Source organism: Phoenix dactylifera, chromosome 6, assembly GCF_051530095.1.
Source record: "Phoenix dactylifera cultivar Ajwa chromosome 6, Ajwa_hap1_PhDact_Kaust_v1.1, whole genome shotgun sequence".
Taxonomy (NCBI): domain Eukaryota; kingdom Viridiplantae; phylum Streptophyta; class Magnoliopsida; order Arecales; family Arecaceae; genus Phoenix; species Phoenix dactylifera.
In genome coordinates, this window is record NC_143195.1 from 28,985,135 (window position 1) to 29,007,242 (window position 22,108).

At 38.9% G+C, this 22,108-nt stretch overlaps 1 pseudogene; it reads right to left on the reverse strand.

Moving 5' to 3' along the window:
• Positions 1–986: 986 nt before the first annotated feature.
• Positions 987–12,461, reverse strand: LOC149753401 (uncharacterized; annotated as a pseudogene).
• Between the last annotated feature and the right edge of the window lie 9,647 nt (positions 12,462–22,108).

The following is a 22,108-nucleotide window of genomic DNA, read 5'->3' on the forward strand; positions in this document are numbered from 1 at the left end:
CTCTTTAGAATAATTTATTATTGATGATGTGCTAGCAAAAACAATTATTGCAATTAAAATCTAATATGCCACAATTGTAATAAAGAATTTAATTAATTATATATTACTAACAAAAATAAATACTTCTTTGGATTGTTAGCAATATATCTCCTAACTAAATAAATAAATCTATAAATTCAATTAATAAAAAATCTTAAAGGAAATAATATACATGCATATCATTCGGCATCCAAATAATTCTATTTTAATACAAAATAAATCTATTCTAGCACAAAGTAAATCTATGCATTTAATAAGTTTATATCATAGAATTTCAAATCCTACCAATCTACTAATATTAAATTAAAAATAAAGGTAGAAGAAAGTAGCCTGATTGAAAGCAGGTCGAAGCGCGTAGACGCTGTCCCAAAGAAGTATTTGCCCCCACGTACGGGTCACCCGGCAATCCTTCTCGGAGATACGACGACCCTACAACCTCTTCTTCGGCACGTCTCGGAAGAAGTCAAAGCGAACCCGATCGGACTTGCAGATCCAGCAAAGAACGGAATGAAAAGAACTAAATAAACTGAATAAAAAATGTAAAAATAAAATTTGGAAGTGGCTAAGAGGAAGAAGAATTTTTCCAGAATTTTTTCACTATTTTTCTGAAATTTTTCGTGTTTCCAAAGAGATAAAATCAAGGGGTTTAAATAGGGGTTTTTACAGGGGCCGTTTGGTCATTTGCGGACGCGTTTTCAAACGCGTCCGTTTTCAAATGCGTAACGCCCGCTGGGCGTTACCTTTTCTCAAACGCGCACGCGGCCCGAGATTTTGGCCGCGTGCGCATTTAAGTTTTTTTTTTTTTTTAACAAATACGGGGCTCCCCTGCCAGATATTGTTCGGTTCCGGGGCTTCACGCAAGCGTCCTTCACCCCTTCCCGGTTTTGATTTCCATCCAAAACGCGTCTGCAGGATTAGGAGGCACCCGCCTCATATGCCCAGGCTCTAGAACGAGTCTTTCCGATGTGGGACTATTGGGCCTCACACCCTTCCCACCATCAGACAAGAGTCGTCCTCGGCTCTGATAATTTTTACCCATGTACTTGCCCAACCAACATCGATGCTCCATCTGATACAATGACAATGATGCCAAAAATCCAAATGAAGCGAAGCCAATCTTCAAACATATTAGGATACATTGAAAGCACATCTCGGTAAAGGATATCTTACTTTCTAGTTGGTTGATCCAATTCCCAGCTAATGAATAGCATTGCAAAATACATCGTCTATATGGATCCCATAACCATATGGATCATCGTCTTCTGATTGAATGTCATCCTTACGAAACTGAATAGCGAATTGTTAAAAATCCATCGAATAATTAATTAAACTAAAGATAATTACTTCACAGTTTCTTGCACTTGGATATTATATGCAATAGCATAATACTGCTCGGGAAATTGGATGGTCATACTCACCTGAAAAGATTTTGTATCAATCCCAGTTGAAAATGTTGCCATTACAATTGCACGGATAGCAATTAGAAAGCACTACAGGATAAGAATCATGGAAAAAGTATTACACTCAGCGTGAGTTTCAACAGTTGAAAGACAAAACATTTAATTAACTACAACATCTATCATCCCGAATGATGAAATTTGTCCAGATAATCATATATTAGAATTAATTCAAAAGAAAGATTGATTGAGCACGAATCATAATTATATTCAATATCCTGCAATGATGCACCCCACTAAGTTCCTTAGTTTACAATTTCTTTAAATATTGATATACATAAACTATAGAAGCATAAATTGGTTTTCCATTTTTCCTTCCCAGATCAAATTGATATCGCAGCCAGTACAATGAAACATACATCAAATCTCTTGTTTAATATGTTCTCGAATATTTAATCATTCATTCCTTATATTACATTCAAATTTTGTCGCAATGCCCGTCGGAGTTAGAAAGCCAGATTCCTTCTATAGCAGTATTGACCTTCTTCATTAGATATAAAGCCATCTTTTTTCATCATAGGATCAAATTCCCGTAATGATGCTTTTGGAGTAGTGATTTCTACAGAAGTAGTTCAAAGTCTAGCTAGAGCTCGTAACTTTTGTTTGTTTACTAAATGATTTCAAATTTGATGCTTAATCTTAGATAAAAAGATAACAGTTCCTTCTTTTCTCACATTCTTGAAAATCAAAAATAGCAGTTGTAAAGAAAACTTCAGATCCGTCCTCGTCACTAATTGAACATTGACGCTGCAACTACTGTTTTAAGGTTTCATTGGATATCAACTTCTGTTTTAAATGGGTTGATAAATTATAAGTGGCTGATGCTAGGAATTGTTCTAAGGTAGTAGTATATCAGAGAAATGAAGATCGAGTCACAGTAATAAGACTTATCATCTTGGGAGGATACTGATGCGTCAGAAACTAGCAACGTTTAAAAATTTCCAGGAATTAACCTGTTCAACATGCACGGAATCAGTTACAGGGGCAAGGAAGATGTGATTAAGGTTATCTGATGAAGGATACTAATAATGGGATGCTGATATATGGAAGCATGTTTTAATGGAGCAGGGATCATAAACAGGAGGATTCACTGATGGAGACTATGTGTCAGGAAGGAAAAATGATGCTAGTGAGTGAATGGAGAGCGTCAGCATGAAGGAGAGGGACTAAAGTAGATGATGTTACTTAGGAGTTACATGATGAGTTGATCACAAGCAGCAGTAGACCGAGGCACAATGCAGTGGGAGCAAGCAATAATGGAGGTCTTACAAGATCTCTAAAGAGTAAATATCCAATAACTGTGACATACCATGGCCATCAACGGCCTCATTATACAATCAAACAAAAGCAAAGATAAGTATCTATCCTTCTTACCAGTATGGTAGTCCAGTCGCCATCCTCAGCCATCATCTTTTTTTTGCTGCATTTCTGAGTGTGAGGTTCACTGTAATGGTGCAAGTCACGTTGTCAAGTACTTTAGTGCATTATACAAAATAAATTGCTACTGTCTTACTAGGACACGCATGAATATATTATATATAAATATATATACGAAAGGTCTTACCACATAGTTTAAGATCTGGTATTAGCATCAAGTATCAATACTGTATTATTAATGACAATAAATGTCAAGTTTATCTTGAATACTTAAAGCCCTCGATTTCTCTCTAGAACATGACAATTTGCCATCTTAAAGCAACTAAAATGTCCTATATCAGTAAAGGGTTTTCATAGCAGATCATGGCATGTTAGATATCTTTGAGCGAAGGCCCGATCTGCTATACTTTTATCATGGTATATTACTTGGATAATCTTTTACAGTTAAGAAGCATCCTCTATGAACTCTAGTCTTCTGAAGTACTAAGATGACCATATGGTCTTCTGAGGCATTAACATGACGCTTTAGGAGATGATGACAGCTAAATAGTATAATAAGTTAAAAGATACTGCAAAATTAAGGGCATGAACTAAGTCTATAAAATGAAAGCATACCTTTGAATTGCAGACCAGCAAAGGAAAACAATGTATGAACCCATGATTCCAGAAGATAAAAGGCCCTGATTAACTTGTTGCATACCTATAAGCATATAAATTTTGAATCATTACTTTTTACCATTCTGATTAATCAACTATTATGTAGCACTTCAATGTGAATTTATGTATTCAAACATACGTATAAGCATATAACTGATTTAGTGTTACTACGTTATTCTACGAAAGCAATAGAATGGTGCTGACATGTGTAGTAGGTTATGCATCATAACTACTACTTAGTTAAGGCAGTATATGCTTCAGCTAGTTCTGTTAGTTTTGGAGAAATAAACTATGGATTGACTCTTATGCCCCTCACTACTGAATGCTAATGTTGCACTAAAAGGTATAAGAGTCAGATAGTAGTTTGTTGCTATAGAAACAACAAAACTAGCTTTGACATCATCACCACCCTTTAATTAAGGATATGATGGTTTCCACTTTCAACACCCTTCCTATATTGAAGTCCAGTGATATGGCTTAGGAGATATAAGAATTATCACGTATCTTGGAAATCTTATTTAGCTAATGAGTGAATCGTAAGCATATTTGATCTTTGGGTGTTAGCAGTAAAAGAAATTCCTGCTGCAGTTCACAGTTCATATAAATGAAGTGATAAAGAGAATGTTCGTAGAAGCATGTAACTAGTGTTGAAAAGTTCTTTAAGTGCTTATTTACTATTCTATAGCTGCCTAGGATTTATGTCATGTGCCAGATCATATCCCTACTAAGTGTGAGAGGAAATTCTTACCTAGGTTTGAAGCCTGGAATTTCATATCTGGATTGAGATTCACCATTTTTAAATAAATAAAATTCAAGTTAATACAAAATTTGGCTCAAGAATGCAATCATTCTTAAATAAACTACCTATCTTGAAGAAAGTAAGGGATTAAATAACAACATCGTGTCTACAGAAATATAGAAAACAGTGCTGTTGAAAATTTTCCATGGTGCATACCTTAGAATGTAGTGATACAATCACCATTACTTTAACCAAGATTGCAGTCCATGTGATGAAGAATATGTTGATAGTGCAAGATGTGTCCAGAGCATACATAATGTACATAAGAACAATCTCACAAAAGGAACTAAGGTAGAAAATGGTCGGCAAGAACAACCCAAAGAAGCCACTGAAGATAATAAAAAGATTAATATTGCATCAAGCTCTAGAATTTATATAAAATAATCTCATTTTTAAGTGCAAAAGAATATCTCAAAGGACAAAATAATTTCCATTTATTGGGAAAAAATCCTAGGATTTAAATAGCATGAATATCACAAAATATCATTTATTATATGTTCTGCCACAAATATCTAGGTTATATTTACCTCAATTTTATTTATTAGAGAATATCCAATGCAGTCTTATCCATTTAATCAGATTTATATGTTAATGTTGGAATCCATGCCTAAAAACCATTTGCATCAAACACACAATATAACATTTCATTTCAAAATTGGTTTTATGGATATGCTTTCATGTTGTTATAAAAAGATACTGAAAAATGGCCTTGAGTTGTGAAAGGAACTACATCTTCTATTGGTTAAAATGAACAATGAGTTTCAAGCTACACCATAGGGAGGATTTGTTTACTCTACTTGAATTATGTATAGTTAAAGCTGAGTTTTTGTATTTTAAAGTATCTCTGCCATGCATAGTTCCTAGGCTCATTAGAGTGTTTAATCATCAAGGGCTTTGCACTTAGAAGAGAATCTCCTTCCCTATGTTGTCAATGCCAAGCATTCCCTTTTAAAAGCAGTAAAATTGGCAGGGAGGCACCAAGTTCTTCATGCAATAGTTTAAATGTGGCACTTAAACTCAAAAAATAATACTAGAACAGATTGTAAGGCATTGAAAAAAATCCTTAAGAAAGATGTCAAGACCCTCGCTGCAAAACATATTTTCGCTAGATGGCATGCAAGCCCTTCTTTTACGAATTTTCTTCTTTTTTTCTTTCTCATTTTTTTTCTATTATCAAAATTTAATGAAATAAAAGCAGCGGTTAAGGTACGCGGCAGTGAGGGAATATGGTGACAGCGGTTCGACTTAATCTTTCCTTTGAATTTGAAAGTAAGAGATCCAGGGATTGTATATTTCGAAATCATCACGAAAAAGCACCTACCAGGCACAGGACTTATTGGCTTCAGAAGCAAGCCAAAGAAAGAAGGGATTCGCTTGCAGAAGTACTTTCCATATTTTTCGAGAAATCCTTTCTTTCTCGTCCACTCCAGGAGGTGCGGACACACCTGCGCGGATTACAGGTGACGGTAGAACCCCATTTCGACCAAGTTCCGAAACCGGAAAAAAGAAGCGATTTTTTGCATCAGTCCAATCACTATGGGTTATCACAATGTTCAATAGTGCAATAAGTGGGACCAGGATGTGCGATCCATTTTAGGATAGAAACCTATAAGAAACAATTTTCTGAATCCAGTGTTGAAATTATAATGCATGGCTTCATAAATATATGTAGATGACTGTGAACTTATGAAAATGTTTAATCATGGTTTTTTTTTTAAAGATTGATTTCTAGATAATTGATGTACAATTGCGTCATAATGCTCCTTGACTGCTCACTATATCGCTATACTATGCAATCTTCACTATATTTAGAGGGCCAATTAGTCACTCAGTTTAATTTTTTTTGTTACCACAGTGCTAGATCTATGCACCCACAGTTGAGCTGAGTAGGCAGATAATAATATCATTTGATGTTCCACGCTTCCACTACTACCTTCTTTATATTTTCTCTCATATATTGCTCATCTAGAAGCATCTCCAAAGTTATTGTGCTGGTTTTGGAAAGATGATCCAACACTGCAATAGCATGGAACTTAATTTGCAAGGCTACTTGAGCTGTAAGTAAATGAAATAATTCATTGAAGATCCAATAATCCTAAATGCAAATAACTGACCCTCTCATGTAGTGTGTAAATATCATAATGTAACTGTAAGTCTTAGTAGCATATGTGTTTGGGGTGATTTGATCACCATAAATCATAAACAAGCCAGAAATCTAATGGTCGTAAGTCTTTATAATAGTTTCCAGTAAACAAACGGGTGTGATCAACCCTTTTCCTCCTTTCGATAATGGATAGATGGACCAGATCTGGCTACTTTCTCTTTTTATGCACAGATTTGATCATCCAACTGCTACAAGTCCTTCAAATAGATAAATGCACTAGAATGGCATGTTTCATCTATTTAATAGACAAATCCGACTACCCAATGGCTGCAAAAAAAAAAAGCCTTTCTAATAAATAAACAGGTTAGATCAGCACACTTTGTCCATATTAGTAGACAAAAGGTTTCTCTACTAAATAAACAGATTAGATTTGCCCATTTTATCTTAAAGGAAGTAACCGATCATCAGACAGTTCCTAAAGCGACTTCTATTGATATATGGACCAGATTGGATTGTCTCATCTATTTAGTGGACAAAGCAGAATATCCAAGAGCTACAAAAAGCAAGTTCATGAATATTGTGTTTGGAAAAAGATACATCCAAATGAAATAAGCAAGTGTGATCCTCATGTGTTGAAGCAAGTATATCCAAATGCAATAAGCAAGTGTGATCCTCATGTGTTGAAGCAAGTATATGGCTTCTTAAAGGTAATAATCCTGAGAGGGCTTTGATGATTTTCTTGGCAACCAAGAAAGTATAAGTTAAGATAGACATGATGTCACGCTCCAAATTCGGATCATGACATGGCCGTGCTATTGCAAATCTTAGCCCGCAATAACACGCAGCCACTTTAAAACTTCAAATCAATTATAAACAATTTCATTCAATGAATGAAATCAAATGTTTCATTATTAAGAATTGTTACAGAGCTTCTAAAAATATCAGCATTTAATGTTCTACTTTTTCCATAATCCCGAAGCATATATGTCATGCTCCTTGTTCCTAACATTTCCTATTCATCTGTAAGAACATAAATAAATGGGTGAGCTATAAAGCTCAGTAAGTAACCATGCATAATCTTATCAGATCAAGCATAATATTTTTCATACTAGTGCATTATTTTAAGAAACTAACGATTGTAATAAAGAAAGCATTTTCTATAATCAAACCAGACGTAAACCTTTTGTCTTTATTTCATGCTTTGAAATCCGTACTCGTCATTATTCTTGCTTTGAAAGCCGTACTTATCATTATTCATGCTTTGAAATCTGTACTGTTATTATTCATGCTTTGAAATCTGTGCTTGTAATAAAGTAAACATTTCATATAATCCAACCAGTCATAAAACTATGCAAGTCCATTCATGCAACTTCATAAGTATGATTATGCATCATAAAACTTTTGTCATTTATGCATCGTAAAACTTTTGCCATTTATGCATCGTAAAACTTTTGCCATTATTCCATACTTTGAAATTCATACTCTCAGATGGTAGTGTAGCTATGGCCGCTCTTATTCTCATGGCAAGGCCTTTACCACTGCAGGGTCATCTTCCAGTTACTATTACCTATTGGCGGGGGTCGTAAAGCCAAGTTATTTTTTTCCACTAGCTGGGGTCGTATGCCTAGTTACTGTTACCCACTGGCGGGGGTCGTACATAGTAATCTGAGAGTTCTTTAAAACATATCATGCTTTTCATAAATCTTTTCTCATAGATACATTGAAAAGTGAATAATGGCATCATGCTGAATAAAATTTATGATCATACTGAAAACTTTATTTTTCTTTCCATGCATCTTTCTACATCATCATAATCATGTGTAAATAATATAATAATCATGATGGATGCTATTTATCCAAAATCATGCAATCATTTGCTAACACATGCTTGATCCTAATTTTGTGAAAATATAAATAATCATATATAATTTCATAATCAAATAGTTACAAGTATTTGATAAAACATAAGATTATATCAGGGTTACTTATATCTTCCACAATTTCAATTCCATAAATAATACTTTTTCATCATATAAAATGTGATACATGATCCATAATAAGATTAAGATAGGTTACTTACCTTAATTTGCTCACCAAATGCCAATTCTCCAATACCTAGCAAGATCATTAAATTACATGTCACTTGCACATTTAATTTCTATTTATTTATAATCTTAAAGTCATTTACAGCCCATTCATAGGACTCAATTTCATTTTCGGGTTCATAGCCTAATTCAATTTCTGGCTCTGGTCTAAGCAAATTCCTAGTTCGGATTTGATTCCATTTCTGGTTCAGGTCTGGGTTCATTGCATACCGGTTCAGGTCTGACCCAATTACTGGTTTAGGCCTGGGTCAATTGCATACTGGTTGAGATCTGATCCAATTACTGGTTCAAGTCTGGGTCAATTGTATACTGGTTCAGTTAATTATGGGTTTAAGAATGTTGGGCTCGAACCAGGGCCTAGCCCGACCTCGGGCTTCTAAAGCCAATTTATTTGAAGCCCACCCCGAAATCAGGCCCAAATCGGCGCACAACCTTTTTCTTTTCTTTTCTTTTCTTTTCTTCTTTCTTCTTTTCTTTTCCTTTCTTCTTTCTTCTTTTCTTTTCCTTCCTTTCTTCCCGAACCTTCTTTTTCTCTTCTTTTTTTTTTCCATTTCTTCCTCTCTTCTCCTTCCTTCTTCTTTCCGTCCCGATCTCCTCCCCCTCCTCTTCTCCTCCTCACTTGAAGCGAGGAGGCTCGTGGAGCGCTCGGAGGAGCCGGGTCCAAGGTCGATGGTGCCGGTGGCCGGCCAACATCGCCCGCTGCTCGGCTTGTAGCGGCCCATCCCCCCTTCTTCATCATCCTTCTTCTCTTGAGAAGGGATAAGGGTGGCTCCCCCTCACGGAAGAGGTCGACCGCGACCGGCGGCGCCCGCGGCCAAACCCGTGGCCGCGCCCGCGGCGGCCGGCCCCCTCTGTTCCTTGATGGAAATGGGGTGTCGAGACCACCCTCTCGAAAGGAAGGGGCCTCCGGCCCGCCGCAATTCCGACCGAGGGTCGATGGAGCCTGCAGTTGGAGCCGGGGACTCATCCCTCGTTCCCATTGGGGTAGGAGAAATAACCCACGGCCGTGGCCATCGATGCGGCCACGGCAGCGGCCGAGCTCGCTGCGACCAAAGGAGGGGAGGAAGAGCCTCCGGCCGTCGACAGCTGCGGCTGAGTATACCAGGTAAACTCTTCCCCTTCCCTCTTCTTCTTCTTCTTCTTCTTCTTATTCTTATTCTTCCTATTCTTTTTCTTTTGTTTTCATTCTTTCCTTTTCCTTTTTTTTTTTTGTTTCATAGCTAGGCTAGATCTAATCTAACAGAGCATGAATAAAAGGATTAAGGGCTTACCTAGCTGAGAAGGAGATGGGGAGCTTCTTCCGGTAGCTTGTGTCGCCTCCTCCAGCGGCTCAGCGGTGGATCCAAGGAAAAGCATGAAGAAAAGAGGCATTGAGGAGGGAAAGATGCCTCAGTGAAGAACTCCTTCGACTTTTATAGCCTGCTTTAGGGAAGAGGGGAGGGAGATCGGCCGTATCCGCAGCTGTTAGGCGGTTATAACCGCCTCGCAGGCTACTCCAGATGGGCCGTCAACTATGGTCTCTGTCGGCCCATCTGGCCCGATATTTACACATGATACCTGCAAAACTTACCAATTGAAACTTAACTTCCACTGTACCATTAAATAAAGGATCAAGGTTTGTAGTTACGAGCACCAGCATAGATATCTATATTCCGGGTACCTTATTTATATGGTATTGATTGGTATGCTACAGTGTGGTAGTGTTCCAATTCATGTTAATGCCTCCATGTGTTGGCATGGCAAAGATCAGGTTACTACAGGTATTGGCAAGGCACTGGTACAGGGATTGTAATCGGTACCTTGGTGGTATGATGTGGTACTTAAATCCTTGTCTAGGACCATGCTCATCAATATATTCAAAAATTTTTGAAAGCCAGCAGTTAATGCCAACTTTGGTTGGTTTATGATTTGCAATTTAGTTTGGGCTTTAGTTTGGTCCCAAGACCATACAGGTATGAAGAGACAGATTAGGGCAAGAGCATGTAATCTGGTCAAGGGCCTCAAGGCTTTCTGTAGAAAGAGACCAAGTTGAAAATCCTTATTCTAGGGTTAGAGCTTGTCCCAAAGTCATTCAGCTGGATGCTACGACTGATAATTGTCATCCACATCTATTGTTCATTATCAAAGGGAGTCGTAAGGACCAAAACAATCTTTATAATTTCAACAGTCATTCCCTTGATGACTATTAGATCCAAAATGCCAAGCATATAAGGAGGCTATTTATCAGTTGGTTAGATGATAAATCATGTCTCTTGGAGGAAGTGGTGTATGATGTTGTTATCCCTCCTTTATTTCTTCTTATACAAAGTTCTACTATTTGAAATGTACTAGGAGATATTTATCTGTCCCTTGTAAGATTAAATTTTCTGTTTACATGTAAGTTTTATGATCATGTCATTTGAGAAAAAGGATAAGAATGCATAGGGCCATCTTTTGGTGTTCTAAAACAAAATATAAGACAACTATTGTCAATTGCAAATACTCAAAAACCCAATACTCATTGTTAATACTTATTTTTCATTATCCATAAAAATGCAAAACCATGGTAATTAAGAATATAAAGAGGGAGGAGGAAAGTAAAATGCATTGTTGTGATTGTGGAGATAATGTTTACCATTTTTTTGACTGCAAATCTGGCATCCATTTACTATCGCACCATGAGAGGAAGTGAATCATCCTTATGAGCTAGAGAAGAAGAAATATCCTATATAATTAAAAGCAAAATAGGTCAAATATTCATTAAACATCTTGTAAATTTTCATTCATAAGAACATAATGGCTATAAACTAACCAGCATAAACACAAAAGTCACTGAATACTTCTTCAGGATTCCTAGAACAGAAAGGAATAGAAAACCATCATAGTAAATATATGAAATATGCATGTTCTATGATGGGGGGCGAAATGGATCGTCCAGCCCACGGCTAAAAGGCTGCCCAATTTTAACCCAATAAACGCCAACACCGACCAGTTGAATCCCCGAATCGGCCCAGAATCAGCTCGGCCTCGGACTCCACCAAAAGCTCCATCGGCCTCGAATATTCGCCGACTCGCCCAACCAAGCTCGGGGCGCCCCACCGAGTACACCTCGAAACTCGGAGAGCCAAGCCGTCCTCAGCACCCGTCTAGCCGACCTCGCCAAACGCATGATGCGACCTTTCAACGGGTCCGACCTCGCCAGCAACCGTACCCATGTGTGCGCCCACACCCTCCTACATGGTCATACATCACAACACTACCGAGCCACGCTTCAATAGCTGGCCCTCGACAGTCAAAGGACAGCACCATGACTACTCCGGCCATACCCTGCTATGACGGTCGATACCTTACCGTTCTCGAAAACGGATAGCACCACGCCCCCTCTCATGATGAGGGCGGACGATGCCTCTGCCACCTGGGCTTCTCCATCGAGACTATAAATAGCCCGGTCAGGTAACTTCTAAGAGACTTTTGGCTGGACCAAATTTACCCCATACTAACTTGATCGTCGGAGGGCCCTCACTGGAAACACCGGTGAGGCTTTGTGCAAGTCTCCCGCCACTGCCATGCAGGAGGTGGCCCCCATCTTCTTCCAACCACCGGCGGCTCCCCCGACTCCTCCGGCATGGTCACCCTCGGGCCAAATTCGAACCACAATATTTCTGGCGCTAGAGAGAGGGCCTGAGTCATGATCATGAGGCTAAGGAGTCACGGAGCTCCGAATGTGTCGAGCAGCCGGGTATCGCCACCCGGCCGCTCTTGACAAAATCCACTCTCCGCAGCACCTGCACCAGCGGACCAGGTCCCACAAGTCCAGCCAGAGCGATTTGACCTGCTTTTTCAGCAGGTCCAAACACTGACCGCGGCTGTCCAGGGTCTACAATGAAGCGAGGCCCAATCTGCGCCCCCTCTCCGTAGGTGTGAGTCCACCGGATGCCACCCATGGCGTCGTTCCCCTACCAGGCAGCGTACGGCGGGCGAAAGGAAGCCCTGCCGTCATCGAAGCCCCCATCGAGTGCGGTCCCCAAGTCGGGAGAGCTCGCCGCACCGTCGTTATCCTGGGAGCCGGCGCCGAAGTCTGACGCCCCGATCACGGGAGCAACCGTCGGAGGCGGGGTATGCTCCGTGTCGAGGCGCCTGCAGTGTTGACCAAGAGCCGGAGAGGCCCCGCCGACTACAGGCGATGGCATCCCGACCGAGACTAAACAGAAAGGTCGAGGAGCTAGAACGACAGATCCAAACGCTCCGAGACCAAGCTCCCAGGCGCGACGTGGACGTCGACTTCACGACCGAGTCTCCATTCTCTCGGTCGGTTACAGATGAGCCGATCCCCCAGAGATTCAAGATGCCACAAATGGAGCCATATGACGGCTCGTCCGATCCTTTGGACCACCTGGAGAGCTACAAGGCTCTCATGGCTCTCCAAGGATCCACAGATGCCCTACTTTGTAGGGTCTTTCCAGTAACCCTCCGCAAAATAGCTCGCCTCTGGTTTTCAGGCTGAAACCTAGCTCGATCTTCTCCTTCGAACAGTTGGAAAGGCAACTCGCCACCTACTTTGCTGCCAGCCGGCGTCAGTGCCGGACCTCAGACTTTCTTTTTGCTATCAAGCAGAGGGAAGGGGAGCCTCTGAAAGATTACATCGATCGCTTTACCTCAGCTACATGAGAGGTCCGCGATCTCGATCAGTCTATCGCCATGTCGACGCTAAAGACTGAAGCTCGGTCCTACAAATTTCTCTTCTCCATCGAGAAAAGCTTCTCTACCAACTTTGCAAAAATGTTGATCCAAGCTCGGAAGTATGCCAAGGCTGAAGAAGCCAGGGCCTCTCGGCGTGAGGCGGCCGAGCAGCCAGCCAAAATGCAGAAGAAGCACCTCGAGGAGCACTCCTGTCCAAGGAGCCGATCCTCCCGGCGTGAGAAATGAAAGCGAATCGATCCGTACAGTCTAGTAGTGATAGCATGCCGAAATTTAAATTTTTCAAAATCAATGGTTGTACCTATTCGGGTTGCCTACGTACCCCTTCATATGGGGGATCAAGCCATACGTAGTTCTTTTAATTTTAAAAATCGCAGCGAAAAAATCGAATTAAATATTTTAATTCTAACATGCATAAGAAATCAAATCTCAAAATACCACTACAAGAACTCATGATCAATATGTCGGGATCGTTTAAACGATTATTCTAAAAACTTGCATGATTAATATCAGATCTGAAATGAAATTAAGTTCTAAACTTAACTAATCTATGATCCAACTAATCTCCGAATGCCCATCGAATAGGCTCTGAAGATTACTCTATGAGAAGCCCCAAAAGAGGTTTAACCCTCGGAGATTGGATCCTATAAGATTTAACTCTGGATCTAGATTCATACCTTTATGAAATCAGAAGGTAATAGATCCGATGCTCGAGCTCCATAGCCACATAGTCGTCTAGCCTCTACGAGTAATCCACGCAAAGCTCCTGAAGAGATCCAATCCTACGGAAGTGCTAGCTTGCGCAAGATCCTTTGTTGCTGAAATTCGATCTTTCCGACACTATCAACTTTTGATTTGCCTTCTTGGAAGAATTTGGAGGAATGGTTTGTAGGGATTAAATAGGACTTAGATCTGATCTAAAGGCTCTTTTCAGGAATCTCTATCAGCTATGGCGAGATGGATTTAGAGGAGAATGAAATGGCGAGATGGACAAGGCTGAATTTTCATTCATGGTCTTTCATTGTTTTGGCGACACAAGGAGATCATCCTTTTAAAGGCACGCCATCTGATCATTTGAATTCGAAATTCAAATAGAAATCTGGTATCTTGTTGGCGCATGAAGGGGTTGGTTGTAACAAGATAGATCCTATCTTGTTTGAGTTCAAAATTCAAACAAGATATGGTTCATGTGAGTGAGATAAAATCGAAATGAATGGTGCTGATATTCCATCATCATCTAGCCATTCGCCCACATGTCCCACGATCCAAATCCCATCACTTTTTATTGAAAATCCACGTCCGGATCGAATCCCTCGAATTCAGCCCGTCCGAGAGTTCCAGAATTTTCAGAAGGAGTCGACCTTTCCGATCTCGAGTCGACTTCAAGTCGCCTCGAGTCGACTCCTTCCCCTTTGAGTCGACTCCAAAGTCCACCCGAGTCAACCCCAGAGCTTCGCAGGTCAACATGGGCTGAGATGACAGAGAGCTTCTTCCCCTGATACGCCCAGTGAGTCGACCCCTTCAGAGCTCGAGTCGACCCCAACTTGCTCGAGTCAACCCCAAGGAAACTCGAGTCAACCCCACCTGGAAAAACAGAAAAAAGACGTTCTCTGAATTCTCTGAGAGAGTCGACCCGAGCCCATCTTGAGTCGACCCCAATCAGGTCAAAAATCTTGATTGAACCCAAAATTGAATCCAATTCAATTTGGCTCATACTTAGTCCAATTACTCAATCAAATTGAGTTTATTAGTAATCTAATTACTAATTAATCCCCCAATAATTACTTTAATTATTTTATAGGATAATTTGCCAATCGAATTGACCAAATTATTCCTAAATGATTCTCAATCATCCATCAGCAATCTTGATCAATCAGAAAACTTCTATGTGTGTGACCTCATAGGTTCGAACGTAAGCCGGTAGTACAGAAACGACTTCCTGCACTAATCGATGTGACTATCTAGCAATGGTACCCGATGTCTAGATAGGCCGAATATATGCGAAGCAAATATTCTGGAACTCTGGACTATGGTTACTGTATAATTCATCCCTTTGACTCCTAATGCTAGGATGACCTCAGAGTTCTGTCAACTCTCTAATCAGTACATCCACTATGTGATCAACTTTAAAAATTCTATGACTCATCATAAGGATTACCCTGGCCAAGGTTTTGCTAAATTGAACACAAAGCATTATCTCCTGTTTTCAGGGGGGGTCAATTCCATCTTGACTCACGCAGTGATTTTGCAAGTACTTGACTGCACCCAGTAACCTTCCATCCTAGAATTAAAAATTCTGCTAGTTCGGTACTAAAGTACAAGGAGTTGCTTACTAATCACTGTAGTGATCTCAGGTCTGAGGGATACTTACACCCATATCCACTCGAAACATCTCTTGATAGTAGAACATTTCGAAATCGGTCACGTTCAGTGAAATGTACTTCTACACTTCACCTGTGTGACATATCAGTGTCTCCATACTCCTTGATTAAGAGGACAACCAACGTATATGTCACACAATGACCTAATCTCAATAATGTTGTCGTCCTAGTAACAACATATCATTTGATCACGAACAGGTTAAAGGACTTGAAGATAAATTTTCTTTTATCATAAAATAAATCCTAAGGACTTCATCATATAAGAGTTCATTTGAAGATGTATAATGAAATGATGAATAATGCCAAATAACACTTTATTAATTTGTCAATTCATTTACAAAATTCGATCATCAACATACTGACGATTGACACTTAGGATACAATTCCCAACAACTCCCACTTAGCCTAAAGCCAATCGGAACAGTATCTAATACCCATCTTCGACTTGTATTCGTTGAACTCTTTGATGCCGAGGACTTTGGTAAATGGGTTAGCCAGATTTTCTTCTGTATCAATTTTCTGTAGAATCTGCCACTGTGTGCTGCTTGGAACTCTTCCAGCAGATAGCACCACCCTTAAGAGTAAAGATATAACCCGACACGCTCTTGCTATCATCTCAATCTGACTAAAAACTGGAATCAGTATATCCCTCAAGTTTTAAGTCAGAATCACCGTAGACAAGCCACTGGTCCTTAGTATTTCTCAAATATTTAAGGATGGTTTTTACAACCTTCCAGTGGTTGCTACCTGAATCAGACTGGTATCTACTTACTACTCCTAGTGAGTATGCCACGTCTGGTCTAGTACATGTCATGGCGTATATTATAGATCTCATTGAGATAATCCAAGCAATCTTTTAGATCTATCTCTATAGATCTTCATCCCAAGGATGTAAAATGCTTCATCCAAATTTTTCATGGCAAATTGAGATGATAACCAGACCTTTATTCCTTGTAATGTAGGGACATCATTCCTAATTAATAGAATGTCATCCACATACAAAACTAGAAACATAATTACTGAACCATTGACCCACTTATAAATGTAGGGTTCTTCTTCATTCTTAATGAAGCCATATGTTCTGATCACCTTATCAAAACGTATATTCCAACTTCGTGAAGCTTGCTTTAATCCATAAATAGATTTTTGAAGCTTGCACACTTTAAACTCATCTGCAGATGTAAAACCTTCAGGTTGTATCATATACACTTCCTCTTCTAAATCTCCATTTAGAAAGGCGGTTTTAATATCCATCTGCCAGATCTCATAATCTAAATGTGCTGCTATTGCAAGCACAATCCGAATGGACTTGAGCATTGCCACAAAAAAAAATGTCTCGTCATAGTCAATACCATAATGCTAACGATATTCTTTGGCAACCAGACGGACTTTATAGGTCTCCACCTTTCCGTCTGCGCTCCGTTTTCTTATGAAAATCCACTTACACCATATGGATTTAATCCCTTTGGGTGGGTCAACTAATGTCCATACATCATGACCTTCATAGTTTTATTTCGGATTGCATGGCTCCAAGCCATTTATCAGAGTCATACCTCTGCATTGCATCCATATAGGTGATCGGATCCTCATCATTTTCGTCAAGTTCGACAGGATCCCCGTCCCGGACCAAGAAACCGTAGTATCTGTCTAGCTGACGTGGTACTCTACTTGATCGCCTTAATGGCGCATCTAAGATGGGTTCGAAATCTGATCTAATCAAATCTGACTCAATTGGTTCAGTGGATGGTGTTGGGTCTTCTATATGTTGAATTTTCCTAAGTTCTACATTAGAGCTACTACTTCCTTCTCCAAGAAATTTCTTCTCCAGGAAAACAACTCTATTGCTTACGAACAGCTTTTGTTTTTCAGCAAGGAAGAAACAATATCCTTTAGTCTCTTTAGGATAACCGACAAAGAAACATTTGTCAGACTTGGCTTCAAGTTTGTCTACTTTCAAACATTTGACATAAGCCGGACAACCCAAATCCTAAGGTGAGAAAGCACCAGTTTCCATCCCGTCCCCATTTCATGTGGTGTTTTATTCACAGATTTACTTGGAACCTTATTAAGAATATAACAGGCTGACTCAAGTGCATATCCCCAAAAGGATATGGGCAAACTTGCAAACCCCATTATGGATCGAACCATGTCTAACAGTGTTCGATTTCTTCTTTCTGATACTCCGTTGTATTGCGGTATACCAGGAGGAGTCCATTGGGAGAGAATCTCATTTTCTTCTAGATATGTCAGAAACTCACTGGAGAGATATTCTCCTTCTCGGTCTGACCGAAGAGTTTTAATACTCTTTCCAGTTTGTTTTTCTACTTCAATACGATATAATTTGAACATTTCAAATGATTCAGATTTATATCTCATTAAATAGACATAACCATACCTCGAAAGATCGTCTGTGAACGTAATGAAATATGAATATCAACCTCTAGCATTTGTGCTCATTGGCCCACATACATCAGAATGTACAAGGGTCAATAAATCACTGGCTCGTTCACCTTTTTCAATAAAAGGTGATTTGGTCATTTTTTCAAGAAGACATGACTCGCAGGTTGTCAATGATTCACAATCATTAACATTGAGGATTTTCTCTTTACTTAACCTGTTCATCCTGTTCTTGTTAATATGTCCTAGCCTATAATGCCAAAGGTAGACATGTGTGACATTATCTATTCTAAGACGCTTACTTGACTTGTACATTACATTAACAGGCTGTGACAATATATAAATTTCATTGCTCAAATGTCCATGCATTATAGTAACACCATTCATAATGATATCACAATAATTTCTTTTTATTGAAATCTCATAACTTTAATGGCCAAAAGGCCTACATAAATTATGTTCAATAGGAAAGAAGGACAAAAATGACAATCATCTAAGAAAATTTCTTGAGAATTGAATACAAGTTTCAGACTTCCTAAAGCTAGAACTAGAACTGATCTTCCATCTCCAACATTCAGAAATCTTTCGCTTTCTCCAAATCTCTTATTGACCTGAAGTTCCTGCAACGAATGGCAAATATTAAATGGGCTTAAAGTATCTAATACCCAGGTTGAATTATCACATATTGAGAAATTACAAAGTGTTATAATATAAGTACCTTGATCAGCAACTGACTGCATCTTTCTCTTTTGCCTGTTTGGGTCAAGAGAGGCAATATACTGAGGACAGTTTCTCTTCCAATGTTCTTGCTTCTTACAGTAGAAGCACTCTGCCTTACTTTTATCAGCCTTTATTTTCTTTGTCTGACTCGGCTCAGCATGATGCACCTTTTTCTTTTGAGTTTTATTTTTCTTCTTCCCTTTCTTAAAGGGACGACGACCCCTGGATGAACCTCCCACTAAATTCACCGACCTTTTTAGGAGTTGGTGATCCTTCTCAAAAGTTTGTAGTAAACCCAACAATTGGTGATAATTTACTATCGGTTTCGTCATACGAAAGTTGGTGAGAAATGGGCGGTAGAACCAGGAAGAGGGTTCAGTATAGCATCTTTCCCTAATTGATCATGAAGGAAAAAACCGAGAGTGCTCAGGCGCTTGATCAACCCAATCATGTACAATACATGATGGGTCACCAACGCCCCATCCTTCATCCGTGCGCTGAAAATAGCACAACTAGTCTTGTGCCTTTCAACGTCGTCAGGAGTGCCAAAAGATTCGTTCAACACTTGAACGATCTCTTCAGGCTAGGCATTCTCAAACCTACGACTGAACTCATCATTCATTGCAGCGAGCATAATGCAACAGACAGTGATACGGTCACTGAGCCACTTCTGATAAGTGTCTCTGACTGTACCCCGTGCATTAGCAGCGGGCTGCTCAGGTGTCGGATCTGTTATCACATAAAGAAACTGTTCATGCTCTAGCACAATCTTAAGTTTTCTAAGCTAGTTGTTGAAATTGGGTCCAGTCAACTTGTCATTATCCAACAATGAACGAAATGATAAACTAGTGGCCATTTCTGCATAAAAAGAAAATCGACTATCAGTATATGAATTGACAATACCCTAAAGACTTGAACTTTAGTCTAAAGGTTTTTCCACTATTTTATACAAATTGGTAGCCTCTACCTCCAATTCAAAGAATTACACTTAACTCTTTAGTAGGCACTAGAACCCAATAGATCGCATATGGGCCCAAGTGTGGCTCGGCCAACCCATATGCACCTATTGGTAGGTTCTGAACCAATTGTTTCACCAAACAATTTTTAGTGATAATTTTGCCCCAGTCTCTTCGGCAGACGTGTGGCGCCTCCACCGAAAATTCTGGTTAGGTCCAACCATTAAATGACAGGGTTCTGTGTAATCTACTAATAGATGACCAAGCCTGAGTATGGCTCGGCCCACCTAATCACCTATTGAAGGTACACTCGACTCATCATATATTGAATGACAATCCCAATGGTCAAATAATCACCAAGCGTGTGGCGCCTCCAATGATTATCTAGCCATTGGACCCATTATCACCCAACTTAATGGGAGGCTATGACCTAGTTATCTCCATAACTATTTTATTTTAAGAACCTAATAATTTTAGAGGATTTGTTTTAATTGAGAATAGATGAGAAGAACCGGTTAATCTAGATCTTCCCACTGACTTCATCAAGTCAGATTAATAAGAACTAGATTCAATCCGATTAAGGAGGCACCTAAATCAGTCATACTGATTTTTCTTAAAGGCATGGGTCAACTCAAATCATTAAGTGATCCAATCAAAATGTGATTGACCATGTCAGCCAGATAAGTGAGATCGATGAAAAGGATATGTCATTAACTCGACAAAGACGAATCAGTGCGAGTAGCTCCCAATTAAAAACCACTGGTCAAGTCTGCCAAACTTACCTTAGACACCGACTAGTTAATCAATTTCGATTTGATTACTCAAATGACTCGGGCTCTACCTCTAAGCCTCAATCAAGTTCCATCTTGGTCTAATCAAAGACATGAAATTTGATCAACTACAACTATTGTATTTGACCTAGAGTTTTTTTGATCTAATCTAGTTACTACTTAATTAGATTTGATCAATTAACTCTAATTAGACCATGTTTGATTTTAACCTTAGGTCTAACCCAATCTTAAGAACTTGATACAAGCTAACCCAAATGCCCAAAGACTTATGCAATTGTCATTTAATTGAGTTACAATTTTAGATCTAGATTTTCATATCACTTAATTCTTAAATAAGTGTAAGCTTATGAAAGTTTAGATCATTGCATAATCTTTTTAATTACACATTAATTATAAACTTTCAGTTCTTAAAATATTTTTTAGATCTGAGTTTGATAATTAATCATGTGCAATTCACCTTTTAATTCATGTTTAAATCATTACGATTTATGTTCATATATCCTATATATAAACTGTCATGAATTAGTTTAAACATTATACAACTTTTGCATTTATTTTTAGATCTGATATTTCTTTCAAAATCAGAGATTAAATGAATCATAAATTTTATTTAGATCTAATCTAAAAAAATTTTTTATGATTCCAGATTTACTCATGTTACATATATTAACATAAACATGCATCACATGCATCCAAATTTCAGATCTAGTTAATCATGCATAATCAGCAATTAAATCATTCATAAATCTATTTTAGATCTAATCTAAACATATTCATAATTTTAGATTTAATTGCAATGTTTAAAACATAAAAGTTTAAACAATCAACCTGGCTCTGATACCACTGAAAGTGAATCGAACCGTGCAGTCTAGTAGTGATAGCATGCCGAAATTTAAATTTTTCAAAATCAATGGTTGTACATGTTCGGGTTGCCTACGTACCCCTTCATAAGGAGGATCAAGCCATACGTAGTTCTTTTAATTTTGAAAATCGCAGCGAAAAAATCGTATTAAACATTTTAATTCTAGCATGCATAAGAAATCAAATCTCAAAATACCACTACAAGAACTCATGATCAATATGCCGGGATTGTTTAAACGATTATGCTAAAAACTTGCATGATTAATATCAGATCTGAAATGAAATTAAATTCTAAATTTAACTAATCTATGATCCAACTAATCTCCGAATGCCCATCGAATAGGCTCTGAAGATTACTCTGTGAGAAGCCCCAAAAGAGGTTTAACCCTCAAAGATTGGATCCTATAAGATTTAACTCTAGATCTAGATTCATACCTTTATGAAATCAGAAGGTAATAGATCCGATGCTCGAGCTCCGTAGCTACACAGTCGTCTAGCCTCTACGAGTAATCCACACAAAGATCTTGGAGAGATCTAATCCCACGAAAGTGCTAGCTTGCGCAGGATCCTTTGTTGCTGAAATTCGATCTTTCCGACACTATCAACTTTTGATTTGCTTTCTTGGAAGAATTTGGAGGAATGGTTTGTAGGGATTAAAGAGGATGTAGATCTGATCTAAAGGCTCTTTTCAGGGATCCCTATCAGCTATGGCGAGATGGACTTAGAGGAGAATGAAATGGCGAGATGGACAAGGCTGATTTTCATTCATGGTCTTTCATTGTTTTGG